Raw genomic sequence first — 16,832 nt, 5'->3', positions numbered from 1 at the left:
AGAGCTTGCTCATGAGCCAAATAGTCAGGATTTGAATGGCACTTGGACATGGAGAGCCAGTGTAGTAAGTGGTTGTTTAACTTCATATGCCACAACATGAGCCCCAGAAATGATGTAATGATAAATGTGAGTTGCAGAAAGTAATGAAATGAATTTTGCATGTAAACTCTTTGTTGGTTGCCTTTATAACATTATAGGCAACCTTGTGTTGTTTTAATGTGGCATTTCTTAGCTTTGTGTTGGTAAGACTGCATCTTTTCACTTTAGTGATTTTTGCTGATAAATATATAGAATAAACATTTTAACAGGAGTTCCACTGATAGTATTAAAAAATCACATAGATCCTCATTTATTTTGAAATCATTGTTTTAGGTAGCTTAGAGTTTTATTGACAAGTAGATATTATTTATATTGAAATACAGTAAAAATGTTAACACTGCTAAAGAATACCTCAAAGGGATGTTCTTTGTCATAATTGTAATGTTAATGGCTGCTAAACCAGTTTTAGGCTATATCTTGAAGAATAGATTTCCCCAATTTAACAAATATGCTCAGTTTAGAGAAGTTCAAATCTAGTGACTATTTTGAAGCATTAAATATAATTTCTTTCAACATTTATCCTTGTTAGTGAATAAACCAAACATTTTGATAGTATATTTATTGTTATAATTTATGGTTATAACATTTATGGTTATAAGTTTCCTTTAAGTCGAATCTGTTCTTATCACCATTATTTTTCATCATTATGATATTGGTAAGTCATTAGTCTGAAACAATGTTAATGTCTTGTAATGTAAGTGTGTCAACTAAGTGAACTAAGTATAGTTTTTAGGTGCCCTCCAAATATTATAAGGTAGAAGAATCAAAAAATCCATTATTATAACTTACAAATCTCTTTTCTATTTTATTTCCTACTTCTAAGACTAAAATTACACTTGAAAGCATTGATATTTTGTGTATGACTACCATGTAAAACCGTTTTAACTTTTCTGATTGATGTGGATTTCTAATCATCAAAAGCTGATTATCCCCAAATTTGGCTTAGTAGTAGGACATGCATTTATTTCCAAATAGTTTCAGGAATCTTGGCAGATCTCAACTGTGTCCTTTATTTAATGTTTCCTCACAAGGCTGAAAATGCAGTATCACCAGGGTTGTGGCCTCATCTGATGGCTTGATAGTGGAAAGATTTGCTTATAAATTCACCTGTGAGTCCCATCAATAACCACACTTCCTCCTGTGCTTTTGTACTGATGGCCACCATTCTTTTTGACCATTCTTTACCCTCATTTCCTTACATGTAGGCCTCAGAATAGGGCAGCATACAAATGTCTGTTTACTTCATCAAATAATACAATCGAAGAAAGATTAGAAGATAGTAGCAATAAAAAAGTGACAATGTTTAGAATTCTATGTTCATCATAACAAACAAACAAGCAAACAAACAAAAGAAACAAGTTGAGCCCTCATATACATATGGGATGGGAGATCACTCAAAGACACAGATAGCTAATGGCAGAAACCATTAGGGAATTGTTCAGAAGTTACCTATCACATGGATATGTATAGTTTGTTTCTTACTTATTGCAACTGTTTTTATATGTCTGTATAACTTCAGAATAGTCTTAGTTGGTGTTTCTGCTTTTGATTCTGTTCTGTTGTGACCATGACACAATATGGAACATTTCACTAGCTGTCCATTTTCTTCAGGAGGACATGGAAATTCCTTCTCTTATATGTCAAGGTCATTTAACTTTTTACTTTCCCTAAATTAGAGTGAGCTCCTTTGCTGTTGCATTTGAGATTTACAAGTTTCTACAGCTTTCCTCTGAACTCACTTCCCCCAGTTTTTCTTTTGGCCTCTCCTTATGGTTGTCATTTCCATAAGAATTCACCCATTTCAGTATATTCTCATTTTTACTCACCTGTGTTTCACCTTAGACACTGACTTTTTTGCAATTAAGAAGAATTTCTATTTTGTTTAGTTTTCCTATCATGTACCACATCATCTAATAAATACAGGCATGTGTGATGATTCACAACAGATTTATAGCTGTGTATATTTGTTTTCATGATAACAATATAAATAACATGAACTATGAGTAGTAGCCACATAATAGAAACTGAAATTCTGTTAGTTTCTAGCAATTAATTTAGTCACTCATACTCTCATGCATACACTTACACACACACACATATACAGAGAGACAGAGAGAGTGAAAAATACGTGTACAAGGTAGTTGGTGAAGTTGCCCTATAACCCATGCATTAAGAAGCATCATTCTAGCCATTTTGCAGATTAACAAAATGACCTGGGAAAAAATCAAGCTGATTTCATAGCCTCAATGCTTCACTACTCTGCTAGGCTAAGTAAATGCACAATAACATGAATGTAGGAGATAGCAACACACACTTGGTTCTACAGCTTTTACTATTAAACATTGATTGCTTTGCTATCTTTCTTTATGTTGTATCTGTGCCCAATTAAAGACCTACTAACAGAAAGCTCTGTTGAAGACCTTTTTTCTCCCTCACAGAAAGGCTATTTATGTGAATGCTTGCTCTTTAAAGTAGATTATGCTTGCTTACCCAGTTGTACAGAGCTTAGGTATAGTACTAATGCATTTCTATTAGTTGGATTCAATAAAATGTAAAGCTAGCTGAATGAGTCAGTTTGCCTACAGAATGGTTTGCAGTATGTTGAAACATGCCTCGTGTTATAAAACTAACATAGATTGGGTGGCAGTATGCTGAAGTTGCTAGGCACACTGGCTTAAGTTTCTTATGCTTGTACTGTCTACCTTTGGTTTACGCATGCACAAACGTTAAACTTGTCCAAAGTTCCCCTGCCTTCCAAGCACTGTTTCCTTATGTATGTTGTCATCTGTAGGTACTAACTTAAGGATCATAATTTTTTTAAAATTGATTTTGCAAGAACCTAGGAAAAATACGTAAGGCATTCAAATTGCAAATATAATTATTTTGAAATATCAGTAGTTCTTTCATTAGAATGGTTTATTGGGAGTTGACTGCGTCTGGCTTCATGTGATAAGAACAGACTGATAACATGCTCCTGGCAATGTGTAATGATAATGTGTTGTTGCCTAGCATGTAATTGCTTTTACTAGAAGGCAACAAAAGTGACTACTCTGTGACATGTGATGCTATTAAGATATTTGTAATTTTCTTTCAAGAGAGAGGCTGGCATGATTAGGTACTCTTTCTTACATTAACAGCAATACTAAAGATGCTATCATCACCTTCATCAATTAAACCTACTCTTTGCTCTTGTGGTATCAGATCACATCCTTGGTAATTATTGGTATTTTGATTCTATTTCACATACTTTTGTTTCTTTAGTGCTAATAATTAAAGAATTTAATATGTGATTGCATTATCAAATGCTAAGTTTATGTGTACAATGGATCATAATATGGTCCTAAGGTCTTTGTAATATAGTTCATAAGACATTCAAAGTATTAATAATGGTATGTCACAATCCATTTCATGACATAATTATAAAAATTCAAAAGATTATATGATTTTTTAAGTGTGAGACAGGAGTTTGGAATACAAATTTATTTTTGAGTATTTCATGTGAAGATAAAATTTAGCTAAGGGACTCCTTAAAATTTTTTTTAATCTTTTGCAAAAAGACTTCCAATCAGTCATATTATTTTATAACTATTATTTGAAAGGCAAAGTCATGGTAGGGGTGCACAGAGGAGAGAGATATTTCATTCGTTGGTTCACTCCCCAAATGGCTGCAGTGACCAGAGCTGTGTGAGCTGAAAGTCTGGAGCCAGAATTTTTAGCTGAGTCTCCCAGATAGGTGCCAAACACTTGGACCTTCCTATGCTGCTTTCCCAGCTACATTAGCATGGACTTGGATTGCAAGCAGAGTGGCCAGGACATAAACTGGTGCCTAGATGGAATGCCAGGCATTGTAGACAGTGGCTTAATGCATCATAACGCTGGCCCCATGAGCCATATTTTTGTTTCAGTGGACTTATATCTACCATAGGATATAATTGTAGAATTATATAATTGTAGAATTTTCTTATAAATTATTTTATCTGTTAAAACTGGTGGTCATCCTTGTTTAATGACAGCATTACATACTGTAATTAGTAGGGAACAATGTTATTTTGGTTTTTAGTAGTATTCTTTAAGCTGACATTTTTTCCCCATTTTTGGCTACTACTTCCTATGACCATTGACACTCATTAATGACAAGGAGCTATGGATAAAATTTGTATCCATAGCACAGAACAAAACTAACTGAACTAGTATGTGTTGAATTCATTAGCTTTGTGTTTTGATGTGGTCATCAAATAAATTGAAACAGTTGACTATGTGTAGATACATATAATGATGAAGATAACTAGAGTTACATTCTGTTCCACACAGTCTTGTGGACTTAGTACTGCTTGTTTACTGTAGGGTTCTTAATTTTTGTTTAGTATTGAAGACCACTGAAAGTCTATTTTAAATTTAGTACATTCACAGATGAAAGTATGACAATATATAATTTTTCTCATTATTGAAATCATATTTTAAATTTTGGACCTTCCGAGACAAACCTATAACAATATATAATTGATCATATTTTTTAAGCCAAGATGAGCCAACAGTTCATTTGTTCTTTTCAGGGACATAACTGAGTGTTCTTAAACTGAAGTATATTAAGAGGTGGTGACTTACCCACAGTTTTTAATTTTTTTAGTATTATAATATTATGTTAACATTTTTACTGTTTTACTGATAGTGTATATAATCTCATGCCCTTAGAGACCTTGAAGTTATCAGTTAGTATTATCAATGATTTCAGATTTAATTATGTCTTTGGAAACAACATTATCAATTTTCTTATACACATTATATTTATACTTCAATGTTTTCTGTATTACATCATATTTACTTGAGAGTTATTATTAATAGATTAGCTTAATTAGAATAGGACCTAATTTGAAGCTAAGAAAATCAAAGTTTTATGAATATACTCTTTTATGAATTTTGTAAATGATCATAAATGAGTAATATATTTTAAAATAATTCAGTTATATGAGATATATAGCTGATTTCTGTTATTTCCTGGAGAGGAACAGGTATTTTGAACTTTAGAGGAATGCATTGAAGGCAAAGGCGGTTAAATATTTTTATAACGGGTTTTGCTTTTATTTTGCTTTCTTTATTTACCTTAACCCATTTGTGTTCTTCTAGAGAATAAATATGAAGCAAATCAAATGATAAGGCCGGATCTTTAGGATTTTTTTTGTAGCAGATAAAAAATGGTGGCACTAGGCCTCTGGGAAGTTTTCTGTATAGGCTTGTTCTCTGGCCATAACTTTCTTTTGGGCCATACATTACAGGAAACCCTCTATCTTTTGTTGAATTTTTCCATGGCGATAAGAATTACTATGGGCATGTACCATTTTGAACCTTACTTTTCATGGCTCTCTTTTTATAGAATTTCTTATTACCACATCTCTATTATGTGTCTCTTGTAGAACAAGCGATATTGTTGTTCAGGTTTGTATACCAGAGGATTGATGTGGTTAGAATTGCAATAAATATGTATAATGTGCATTGATTTGTGGAATCTGCTTGGCTAACTTTGGTTTATGGCCACAATCCTGGCTGATTATTGAGGGTAGACCCTGGTCCCTGGGCACTCAGCAACTGCGAACTGGGAATGTATAAATGAACTGGAAAGTTACTATTCCCTATAGCAGAACAGATCATGTGAATGGAAAGGGATGGATTAATAAAGAACTCCTTATGTACCACATTTCTCAGATAGATAGATAGATATAGATATATATCTTAGGATGCATGTATACCATATCAGGGTACTTGAAGTTGAGTCCTGCCTCTACTGCTCATGTAGTCTTCTGATAATGTACACGCTGATATGTGGCAGATTAGGTTTCAAGCACATGAGTCCCTGCCGCCCACATGGTGGAAGGAGATTCTGGCCCCTGGCCTCAGCTTGGCACAGCATGATTATTGAATTATTTTGGAATATGAGGTGATGGGTAGGAAATTTTTTTTTCTCTCTCTGTCACTTTGCATTTCAAATTTTCAAATAACTAAGAAGCTTATGGGAATGGGAATAAAATGGAACATAAATTTCACATAAACTTCCACAATAGGTGTTTTTATTGACTTTTGAGGACCTCTCAGATGTATGAATTTTAGGATTTTCTGATGAATATAATCTTACTTTTCATTCCATTTTATGACCTGTTTGAAGTACTCTATTGTAGCATGGAAACCACTATTCTATTACGTTGGTCTGATAGATGTTCCAGGATGTCTAGAATTTCTTTGTTAGCCAGCATAGGTGTGACAAGAAATAAGATTTTTGGTTAGTGAGAAAATGTATCTGTGGGAATATTTTCAAATTGTTACTTTTTCTTCCTTTGTCTTTCTGAGCAGTGTTATCCATTATTAGTATGTAAGTGTACTTATCCTAGAGTTAAATATTGATGGGAATATTTGGAATTTGGGAAGAACACATAAAATTCTTAAATTGGAATTGATATTTTAACCTCTGTAATTTTATATTTTCAGTGAAAAGTATTTTCATTATTTGCTTTTTTAATATTTTTTTTTTCTGAAAGGCAGATTTACAGATAGAGGGACAGAGATAAAGAGAGCTGTCCTTCATCTGCTGGTTCACTCCCCTTTTAAAAGGCTGCAATGGCCATTACTGACCTGACATGAAGCCAGGAGTCAGTAGCTTCTTCCAGGTCTCCCATGTGAGTATAGGGTCCCAAGACTTCGGTGCATTCTCTACTGCTTTCGCATGCCGTAAGCATACAGAGCAGGATTGGAAATGGTTCAGCCAGAATATGACTGGTTACCATTTGGGATACCAGTGCTGCAGGTGGAGGATTAGGTTGCTAAGCACCATGCTGGCCCCAAAAAGTATTTTATTTTTGAGATAAGATTTCTTTATTTATTTGAAAGGCAGAGACAGGAAAAAAAAAGAGGGAAAGATACAAAGTGATCTTCCCCTTTACTGGTTTGTTTTTCAAATGCCTGCAATAGCTGGGACCTAGACAGACCAAAGGTAAAAGCCTGGTTGTCAGTCAAGGATTTATGCATGGATGGCAGGGACCTAATTACTGAAGTGATCACCTACTGCCTCCCAGGATATATTGTAACAGGAAGTTAGAAATGGGAGCAGCAGAATGGTACTTGATGTCAGGCATTCTGATATGTTATGAAGTTTCCCAAATGGGATCTTAAATACTGGGTCAATTCCTGGCCTTGAGAAAAGTGAAATGTTTGGACCTATTGATGTTCAGGTACTGGGAGGTACATTTTTCTGTATGAATGTTAAGAAATGACGGCCAATATACTGACTGATTTACTGTAGAAATGAGAGAATAGCATAATTCTATCAATTCTTCTAGGCTTCCATTGAGGCTGTCCTCCTTTTCTTATTTTCTCATCCAACAAATATAAATTGAATTTGTATGATGTGGCATATACTACTTGTTTTTACCGAATGCTTATTAGTTGATTAGGCTCCTGACCCAACCGATGAGTATCTAAATTTTTAGTAGTAGAAATATGATTTATTTATATTGTTTTATCATACTGGCTGTTTGTAAGCTGTTTTGCATTAACTGAACCATTGTGTATCGACAGAGGAAGTGTTTTCCTGAAACCTTCTACTAAGTTATTCCTTTTTTTTTTCCCCTGGCCTATTTGCATCTGAGTCCTCTCACTGCTTCTGAAAACTCAGTCGCATCAGAAAGGGCCAGTGAATTTGGGGGTTGACCTAAATTTTGAATTTTGGCAATGGAAGTGGAGAAGAAGCTAGTTTCCAGTAAAAGAAAAAGTAAGATAGTGATAAAGACTGTCAAGCTTCCTGTATTGTACTTTTGATCTTACTTATCTTACTTGGTATTTGATATATATACATTGGTAATTGAATTTTCTTTAAAGAAACTGTATTTTCTCAGAAATGCATTCATTTTCAAGAAGTATGCAATAAACAATGCTTCTAGAAAGTACCTTAATAGTAATGAGTCAGTTCATTCTTTTGCTTATATTCAGATATATAACAAATCTGTGCTGTACCAGATGCTAGCCTAGGCCTAAGAGGATATAGGGTGTAATTAAGGCAGATGGGATCCCACGTTTTATTTTAGAATTTACTCTCCACCAAAAAAATATCATTATAAAAATATACTTAAATTACTGCAAACTTCAGATTATGCTAACTACTCTAAAGAACATAAAAGTTAGTAATATGATGGAGGATTACTTGGGTGAATGATTAAGTGTAATGGTTAAGAAAGTGACTTTGAAATATTTGAGGTTGAGAGTTTATTTTGCTTTTTGTATTTGCTATTGCTATTTATTTCCATGTTACAGTTTTGTAAGTATAAGTTTTCCTACTTCACCTTCTGTTCCTCCCTCCCCATACTCCCCCACCATGACCCTCCCTCTATATTATTGCACTAGTATAGTCCTTCAGCAACAGTCATAGCTCCAGCTTTCTTCAATCTAAGTGTATCATGACTTTGTAGCTATAGGAAATGTTAGAAAGTCTAGTACTCTATTCATAGGGTAAATTTGCTTCATCTGGAGTCAGTTCATTTTGAGTGGAGATACATACTCCAAAGTATCTTCACTTCTAGATATGCTAGTCCCCATTATACAGTTCAGCTATGAGAATATTGGTATAGATGTTTACCTGTATAGCTATTTTTAAATTTTGAATGAAGGGTGGCTTATATCGGAGATAACATATGACATTTGTCCTTTAGGGATTAAATGTTTTTCAGTGAACATAATGATCTTCAGTTGGGACCCTTCCTGTATTTTGTTTCCCCTTTCTTTCTCGCTGTTGGGAAGGTCTCAGTTGTTATTTCATTGAATATATCTTTCAATCAAGCTTCTTTTTCTCTGAATTCAGGAACTCCCATAATCATTATGATAGCACTTATTTCCCCTACCTTTTTCTTAACTTTTTCAGTTCTTACAGCTTTCTATTTCAGTATTTCACATGTCTTCCAGTTCTGAATTTCTTTCTTCTGCCTAACTCCTATTATTATTGAGGGTGTCTGTTGAATTTTCACTCTTTTGCATTCTTCATTTCTAATAATTCAGTTTTATTTTGTTTTAATGTTGGTGTGTCTTGTATAACATATTAAATTCCTTGAACTCCTGTATGTGCTACTTCTTGTCTTTAAGGTGGTCTATGATTATTTTTTAAAAATCAGTATCTTTCTCAGTTAACTCTGAGGTTGAAATAGTCTTTTGTGCCTTTATGGGCAAGGCATCTGTAACCTCATTCATTGAGTTTTTGTCTCTTCTTTAGTCCTTGGACATTGCAACTCAGATTAGCAAATTCTTCTCTTGGGTCTGAGTATTAAGCTGTGTTAGCCACAGATTTCCAGGTTGAATATGCTGATCCTGTTCAATGCCAGGTTTCTGTGTCATTGTGCCACTGCCTCAGTGAGTTTTAGTCCTGGGCTCCTGTGCTACTCTTTCCAGCCAGAGATGCTAGGTCACCAGTCTCTGCCCCTTGTCAGCCCATGTTGTGTCCTCACTGTTATCTCCTCAGCCTTTCTGCTGTTCACAGTTCCAACAATACCTGAGATTAGAGAGACACTAGTTGTGACTTTAAACTAGATCACAGAATTTTCAACGGCACCCAAACAGTTTTTTTTTTCCCTCTTCTTGGTGAAAGCTGCTGGCAGTTAAGTCTGGGGACAACTCACACTTATCTTGGATGGAACCCATGGGATGCCAAGTCAGTATTATTTTCCCTGTGGGAGCAGTACAATGTGTTGAGAAGCAAGTAAATTATACTCTGGCTTAGAGCATACACAGCTGGCTATGGTCCTCCCCACCCAGGGGTTTTGCCCTAGACTGAAAACAATGCCTGTTGTGACTCTGGTAGGAGTGTGAGCTGTGAAATCCTCCCTATTTCCACAGCTGTCTTATATAGCTGTGCCACTATGCATTGGCTCATGGTAGGTTTAATAAAAAATCAGCAGGGTCTGCTTGAGTCACCTGCTGTGTTCTCAAAGATCACCTCTTCCTGGAACTTGACCACTGGTAGAGCTTTGATCACTGCTGGGATATCTGTTTCCTACAGCATGAGTCCTCTGTCTGCTGCTTCCAATACCATGGGTTTCCAGGTGTCTGTCTACTGTTGCCCTTCTATTCCTATTTCCCAGGATTGCTCCCTCTGCTTTTCCCCAACTAATCCTTCTGTGTCTAATATGTCTTCACCCAATCACACTATCTTGCTGTCTCTGAATTTGGGTATTTGAAGATCAAGGTATAGTGATGCTCTGCTTTCAAATAAAATCAAGATACAGTGCTTTCATCTCTACTTTCAAATAAAAAGTGGAATTCCAATGAAACTGTTAAATGTATCTAGACAGTAGGATGCTGGATTTTCTGCTATTGTCTGTGCCTACAATGTCATGATGCACCTAAAAATCAGAATGGTTGGCTTACTGCTCAGACTGTGCTATTGTTGCTTGTTGCCCAGACTGTGATATTGTAACATTATATGAAAAACAGTGATGGAGGAGGGGAAACAGGAGGGTGGAAGAAGAAATTCCTGAGCCTAGGGAACTGTATCATGAAAAATAAAAACTTCAAAAAAATCCAAAAAACAGGTTTTTCAGATGCAAAAGCCAACAGTAAATTTTGAGGAGTTGAATACAGGCCATAAAAAAAAATTACAGCCAGTCAAAATCTCTTGTAGCATTGTGGATTGAGCCAAATAGAGTACAGTTCAGTAAATATATTCTAACTACCAAATCAGAAGAGACTGAGGGGGATATTGTTGACAGAGAAAGTTTTCTGATTATTAAAACAATGTAATAATTGAAAGAAAACATCTTGGGAAAGTGTTGTGGCATAGCTTGCTATGTTGACATATTATATCTCAGTCTCTGTTAGAGAGTCCTGACTTGACTCTGCATTCTAGCTTCCTTCTGACACACATGCTTTGAGGCAGCAGGTGATGATGCACAACCTTAGGTCTATGGGAGCACTTGGGAGATAGAATTCTGGGCACCTGGATTTGACCCCGCCCAGTTCCTGCTGTTTAAGGTATTTGTAGAGTGAAACAAATGAAATATTTCTCTCTGTATCCCTCTCTTCTCTTATCTCTGTCATTTGTTTCAAAGCAAATTTGTCATTAAAATTTCTTAAAAATTTTTTAAGTAGAAATGCAGACTCTCTCAGGATACACTATACTAATACATTTTAAAAATAAATGCACTGCAGCTTGAATTAGTTCAGTGTCAATGCACAGAAATGAACTCCTCATTGTTTAACATTAACCTTTGCTTCAATTCTAGGGGTTTGGTTCTCTTAATTTTCCTGTAAAGACAACCTTTATTTTTTTCTTTGTACTTAACTATCTGGTTAAATGAATATTACATATCCTTTGATTTAATCTGGTCTGAGGTTATACTGTATACTGATCATGATTTAATTAAAATTGAACCATTTTGTTCTGGTGGAGAGATGACTTAATTCACATTCCAACTAAATTTGTGGTCTGAGAAGTATCTTTATATCCTTTATGTGTCTGAGGAGCACTAAAAGTGTTCTGATAAAAGTCTGTGCTGTTAAAAAGAAATAATGATACTTGTTCAGAAGAAGTGTTTGTTATTTCTTTTGGTTCTTCTACTAAATGGCTTAAGTTGCTATTTTTCATATAGAAATGATAACTTTGATCCAAGATATTTTAATAAGGTTATACATTATCTTCTAGATGTTGAAAGTAAATGCAGAATTTAACTACTGGAAATTTCCAACATGGATTATACACACGGACCAATACTCTTATGTATAAAATTTGAAGTGTTTTTCTTTTGGCTAAATTATTACTTAGAGTAGATCAGTTAGGGCCCTTGTACTCATTTCTTGGAGCACTAATAGAATAGCACTACAGAATGAATGGGATTAGGAAAGTAATTGTGATTGTTGATTATTTCCTCATTTTTATTGCCCAGAAAACTCAGCATCAAATCCAAATTCTCAGCAGATAGACTTGACTTTCCAGCTTTATCCAGGACAACTGAAGTATATTCGACTGTAATATTTGCTTCATTCCAGTTTGGTAGAGTGGCATCTTAGCACCAGTATAATTCATTTGTAGAGCTGTTTGGGAATTACAATCAAGATGATATGGCTTCTCTGTATGCTACTCTTTTCAAGCAGCATTCTAGCAGGAAGCATATTGTGATTGACTTTTGCTAGCTTTCAACTAGCGTAACTTAGTTTATTTGATTAGCAAATGCCAAAGAAATGATTTTGGAGGGCCTCTGGGTAGAACCTAAAAAAGTTTAACACCAAGTGTTAGTCATCTATTCTCCCTTCTGTTTGTGCTGTTTGTCACTCCACATTTTGAATTCAACAAATAGAAAAATAATCACAGTTTTAGCAGTTGAATTTTCTTTTTTACTCGTCTGCAATTTGTGTTATCGTAGAGGAAAGGAAGTAGAGATTCAGAAATCTGTTTATAGTCTTACAAATATATGTTGAAGTGCAACCAACATTATTTTAGTGTTTTATACATAGTAAGTTTCACAGTTGGTATTTCTTTTTTTGCTGGTTCGCTCCCCAAATGTTAATAATGGTTTGGGCTAGCCAACACCAGCCTGGAGCTGAAAACTCAATCTAAGCCTCCCAGTGGGTGGCAAGAATCTAAATACTTGTGGCAGGATCAACTGTTTCTGAGTCTGTATCGCTAAAAGCTAGAATAAAGAGTAGAACCCAGACACTTCAGTGTGGATCCTGGTGGCTTAACCTGTATCTTAACTGGACCAAATGCCCATTCATGTTTTTAAATGTATGTCTTTCGTTTACATTTCTGCATAAAATCTCAGGTTGTTTGTACTGCTATTTTTTTTCTTTTTCTAATTTGCATGTAAGTATTACCCAATTAGGAGACAGCCTTGACAAACTGTGCTGTAGGTAGCTGCTATACCTGGCTGTGTGTCCTTCACTGCTTAGCCTCTCCTCAAAGGGTTTCCTGCAACACATTCTGCTCTGTGCTGTTCTACTCTTTTCTTTTCTGCGTCTGCCTTTCCTGACTTGCAGAAAGGTAATTACACTAAGGATGTTTAATTATGTCTCTGGAGAATAAGAATAAGGTTAACCTAAAGAGTTGCATTTACTATCATTATTTTGACAAAATCTCTGGAATATGGAATGTATTTCAGCATTCTGTCATTTCTTTCTATCTCTTACTACATATTTTTTCATCTTTAGAAAAACATACTTTTGGCAGATTTTTTTGCTTCTAAAACTTTGTTATTTATGTATATGGAGCAAATTTCAAGTATTTCATATATACAATTTTAGGAGCATAATGATACTTCCAATCCTCTCTCCCAACCAACCTCCTCTTCCTTTCTGAATTTTCTTTTAGTTATTTACAATTATGTAGTTTCAGTTCAATTCATACTAACAAGCTTAACCCTCCACTAAATAAAAAATTCAATAAGTTATAAATTGTGACACATGGTGACAAAAAAAAAAAAGATGGCTAAACAGGCATAACAAACCCCTGTGTTATTTACTACAAAATTCCTGTCACGGTCAGGGCTGGATCAGACCAGGAGTGGCGAATTGAATGCAGGTCTTCCCCATGGGTTGCAGGAATCCAATTAATTTATTCATTACTGCAGCTTCTTAGAGTCTGTGGGAAACTGGAGTCAGGAACTGAAGCCAGAAATCAAATGTTCCAGTTAGCAATGTGGATTTTTTTTCCCTGATGTATGAGCCCATAAAACAAATGGCCTATAGATCTACACCCCAAGTTTTCATAATTTCTGAAGTTTACAATAGCAGTTTAAAGTTCATAGATATATACTTTATAAGTACAGGCAGTGTCCTTGGTGTGGCTGCTGTATAGCCTAAAATGTTAATGTGAGTATAGGGAGGTTGGGTCCATTGGGTACATTGGACCCCTTTAAATTCAAAAGATTATTAATAGGATAATTTCTACTGGTTGCTTGGCATTAAACCTCAATAGAATTATCAAGGGATGATTAAATAAAGAGCAGTGATGAAACCAAGATAATAAAAAGCACATAGCAGAAAGGGGTATGTTCTTTCTCATTTTAACACAAACCATATTATCAGCTACATTCCTTTTGACACTTTGATGCTTGATACTAATTGAAAGTATTTAGGAAGGAGATCTAGACAAGAACATCCCTGACAAAAAATCAGAAATCAGTGATACTTTACAATGATGAGCATAATATATCTCAAAATAGCATGTTTCTTTCTGTTTGAAACTACAGACACAGTGTAGGTTAAACTGTCCATCTTCTACATATGCCTTTCTGAAAGAAAAATTTGCATATTACTTTTATTTAAAGTTTTGTGAATGTTTTTGTTATTAGACAATCTTATTTTTCTTTGTATTTTGTATATACATAGTAATGCATTTTATCATGATAGCTGAGTCTAGTTCAAGGAATAGGGTAAATCAGTGGACATAGGTAGAATTAACAAAGACGTACTTGAAATATAAAATAAGGAGAGATTATTAAAACTTTCTAGGTAGGAAATCAGGAAAGTGTACAAATTTGTTTCTATTTAAAAGAATTTTGGAAAGCAGATTTAGAGTGGTGCTTGTACTGACTTAATGCGCTAATGACGGATGCTCATATTGTGACTTCTTCCATGCACATCTACAAGACATAGTGCAGTTATTTTTTTCCTTAACAATAACTCTGGTCATCTTCATTTTCAGTAAGGTATGGTGGAATTTACATACAAACCTAGAATGACTGTTTTATGGGCAAAATGTGAAACACATTTTTTTTTTCGTAAAATAATTGAATCACAAACTTTAAGAAAATATGTGCAAAACCTGTGTATCTTACTTCAGAAATGATGCTTGACATTAATATGAAAAGATATTTTGGCTGTCATCCACTAGATTGGGGTCCATGATAATACAAAGAGGAAGACACTTCCTGTAATAAGTTTATGTGTGAAAAGGGGCAATAAGCCAACATCTGTTGTTTACAGGAGAGTTTTGTGTTTCAGGGTACCATATTATGTACAGTTGTGAATATTAAGGTGAATTAGATGTGTTTTGTTTAAATTAAGAATTTATTAAAAAGAGATACAAATGTAAAATATATTTTGTAAAGTTGCCAGAAAATATAGAAAATTAGAGAATAATTCAAGGTGCATTAAAAGTTTTAGAGAAAATAATATTTGCATTGGGATTTGATTTTTCTTCCAAAATAATGACAATTCAGAACAGAAGAAATTGCATGAACAAGCGGAAGCATGATAAAACATCACATGGTTGGGAGTAAAGCTTAAAATGTTTAGTTGAAGAATGTTAGATGAAGGACTGGGGGAGATAGAAAGACAAATTGCAGTCTCCTGGTAAAGGACCTTTTCACTATAACCTGTGGGCAAACTTCAATGCATTCTTAATTATGGGTTTGTAATAGTATGATTTAGAATTATCACTTTCCATTTGAGAGTTTAGAGTTATTGGTAGTATGCATAGGACACTTTACAATAATTGCCTAATTGAGAGATGTTAATGACTTCAACTAAGGCAGTGGCGGTGGAGATGGGAAGGAGGTAGCTCAATATATAGAAAGTGAAGTTAATAACCATTAATGGAATTTTGCATTTGGTGATGTGAGAGAGAAGAAAAGGGGGAAACAAGATACTGATTTGATCCTTGTGTATCTCTCATATGCAGTCAAGTGGATTATGGTGTTAGTTACTGAGGTAGAAAAGAATTGGAAGAGTAAAAATTAAGTTTCTAACATAAATTTGAAAAATATGACAGTTAAATGCCTATGTTCTGTAGGTAATCATCTGTGTGTTGAAAACTAGAATTTAGAAGAATTTGTGGGTTTGACAGGGAGAGATAGGTACTTTGTTCCATTCTTGTGTGAAATTAAAAGTTTTGATAATGAATGAGATTACTTAAAATGACAAAAGTGTTTAAGGATTAATACCTGAATATTAATATGTTTAGTGCCAGTGGATCTTTTAGATTTGGCACTATGGGTAGAAACTTAGCGATTTTTAGTGTATGGGTTTTCCAACAGTATTAATGACACCAAACAGTAATTCTTTTGAAGGTAGGATAATTGGAGGTATCTGGTGATGCTAGTCATGGAAATTATACAGAAAGAAAAAAATGCAATGTGAGTCTTGTTGCATGTGATAAACAAGAGATGTTTAAGTCTGAAACTTGTAGCAGCGATTGGTCCTACAGATAAGAATTTGAAAGGTTTTTTGGTAGTTGAGAACTCACTGGATATTCTCAGCTGTATTTTTAAATAAGATTGAATTAATTCATTATAGAAAATGGCACATTGTATTAAGGTATAACACATTGCATCAATATACATATACATCACAATTTGCAAATGGGATAATTAGCAATTAAAGAAATTTTTTAGCTTAGCTTTCTCCAAAAACTGATCATTTGAATATACTGTAACATTGGTTAGGGCAGTTAATACCACAAGATTACATTTTCTAAGACCATAGTTAATTAAAAATAAAGTTGGGCTGCACAATAGTATAACAGGTTAAATTATCCACTTATGATGTTGGCATCCCATATGGGCCACTGATTTGACGTACCACTGCTTATGGCCTGAGAAAGCAGCACAGAATGACCCACGTTCTTGGGCCTCTGCACCTATATGTGACACCTGGAAGAAGTTCCTGGCTCCCAGCTTTGGAAGAGCTCAGTTCTGGCTATTTTGGCTTTTTTGGGAAAGTGAACTAGTGGATTGAAGGTATCTTTCTCTGTCTCCCCCTCTTTCTCTCTA

At 34.7% G+C, this 16,832-nt stretch overlaps 1 protein-coding gene and 1 long non-coding RNA gene across 7 annotated transcripts in view; both read left to right on the top strand.

Moving 5' to 3' along the window:
• The window catches only part of DIAPH2 (diaphanous related formin 2), an 830,745-nt gene that overhangs the window by 255,443 nt on the left and 558,470 nt on the right, over positions 1 to 16,832 (top strand). The gene's annotated exons all lie outside the window — the stretch shown is intronic.
• LOC121169282 lies at positions 696 to 16,455 on the top strand. The gene is made up of 3 exons (XR_005885838.1): positions 696 to 5,277; positions 15,854 to 15,865; positions 16,444 to 16,455. It is a non-coding gene; the product is annotated as an uncharacterized LOC121169282 (long non-coding RNA).

This window comes from Ochotona curzoniae, unplaced genomic scaffold (assembly GCF_017591425.1).
Source record: "Ochotona curzoniae isolate NIBS_2020 unplaced genomic scaffold, NIBS_Ocur_1.0 scaffold_1852, whole genome shotgun sequence".
In the NCBI taxonomy this organism is placed as follows: Eukaryota; Metazoa; Chordata; class Mammalia; order Lagomorpha; family Ochotonidae; genus Ochotona; species Ochotona curzoniae.
This window is presented reverse-complemented; position numbering and strand designations above follow the sequence as displayed.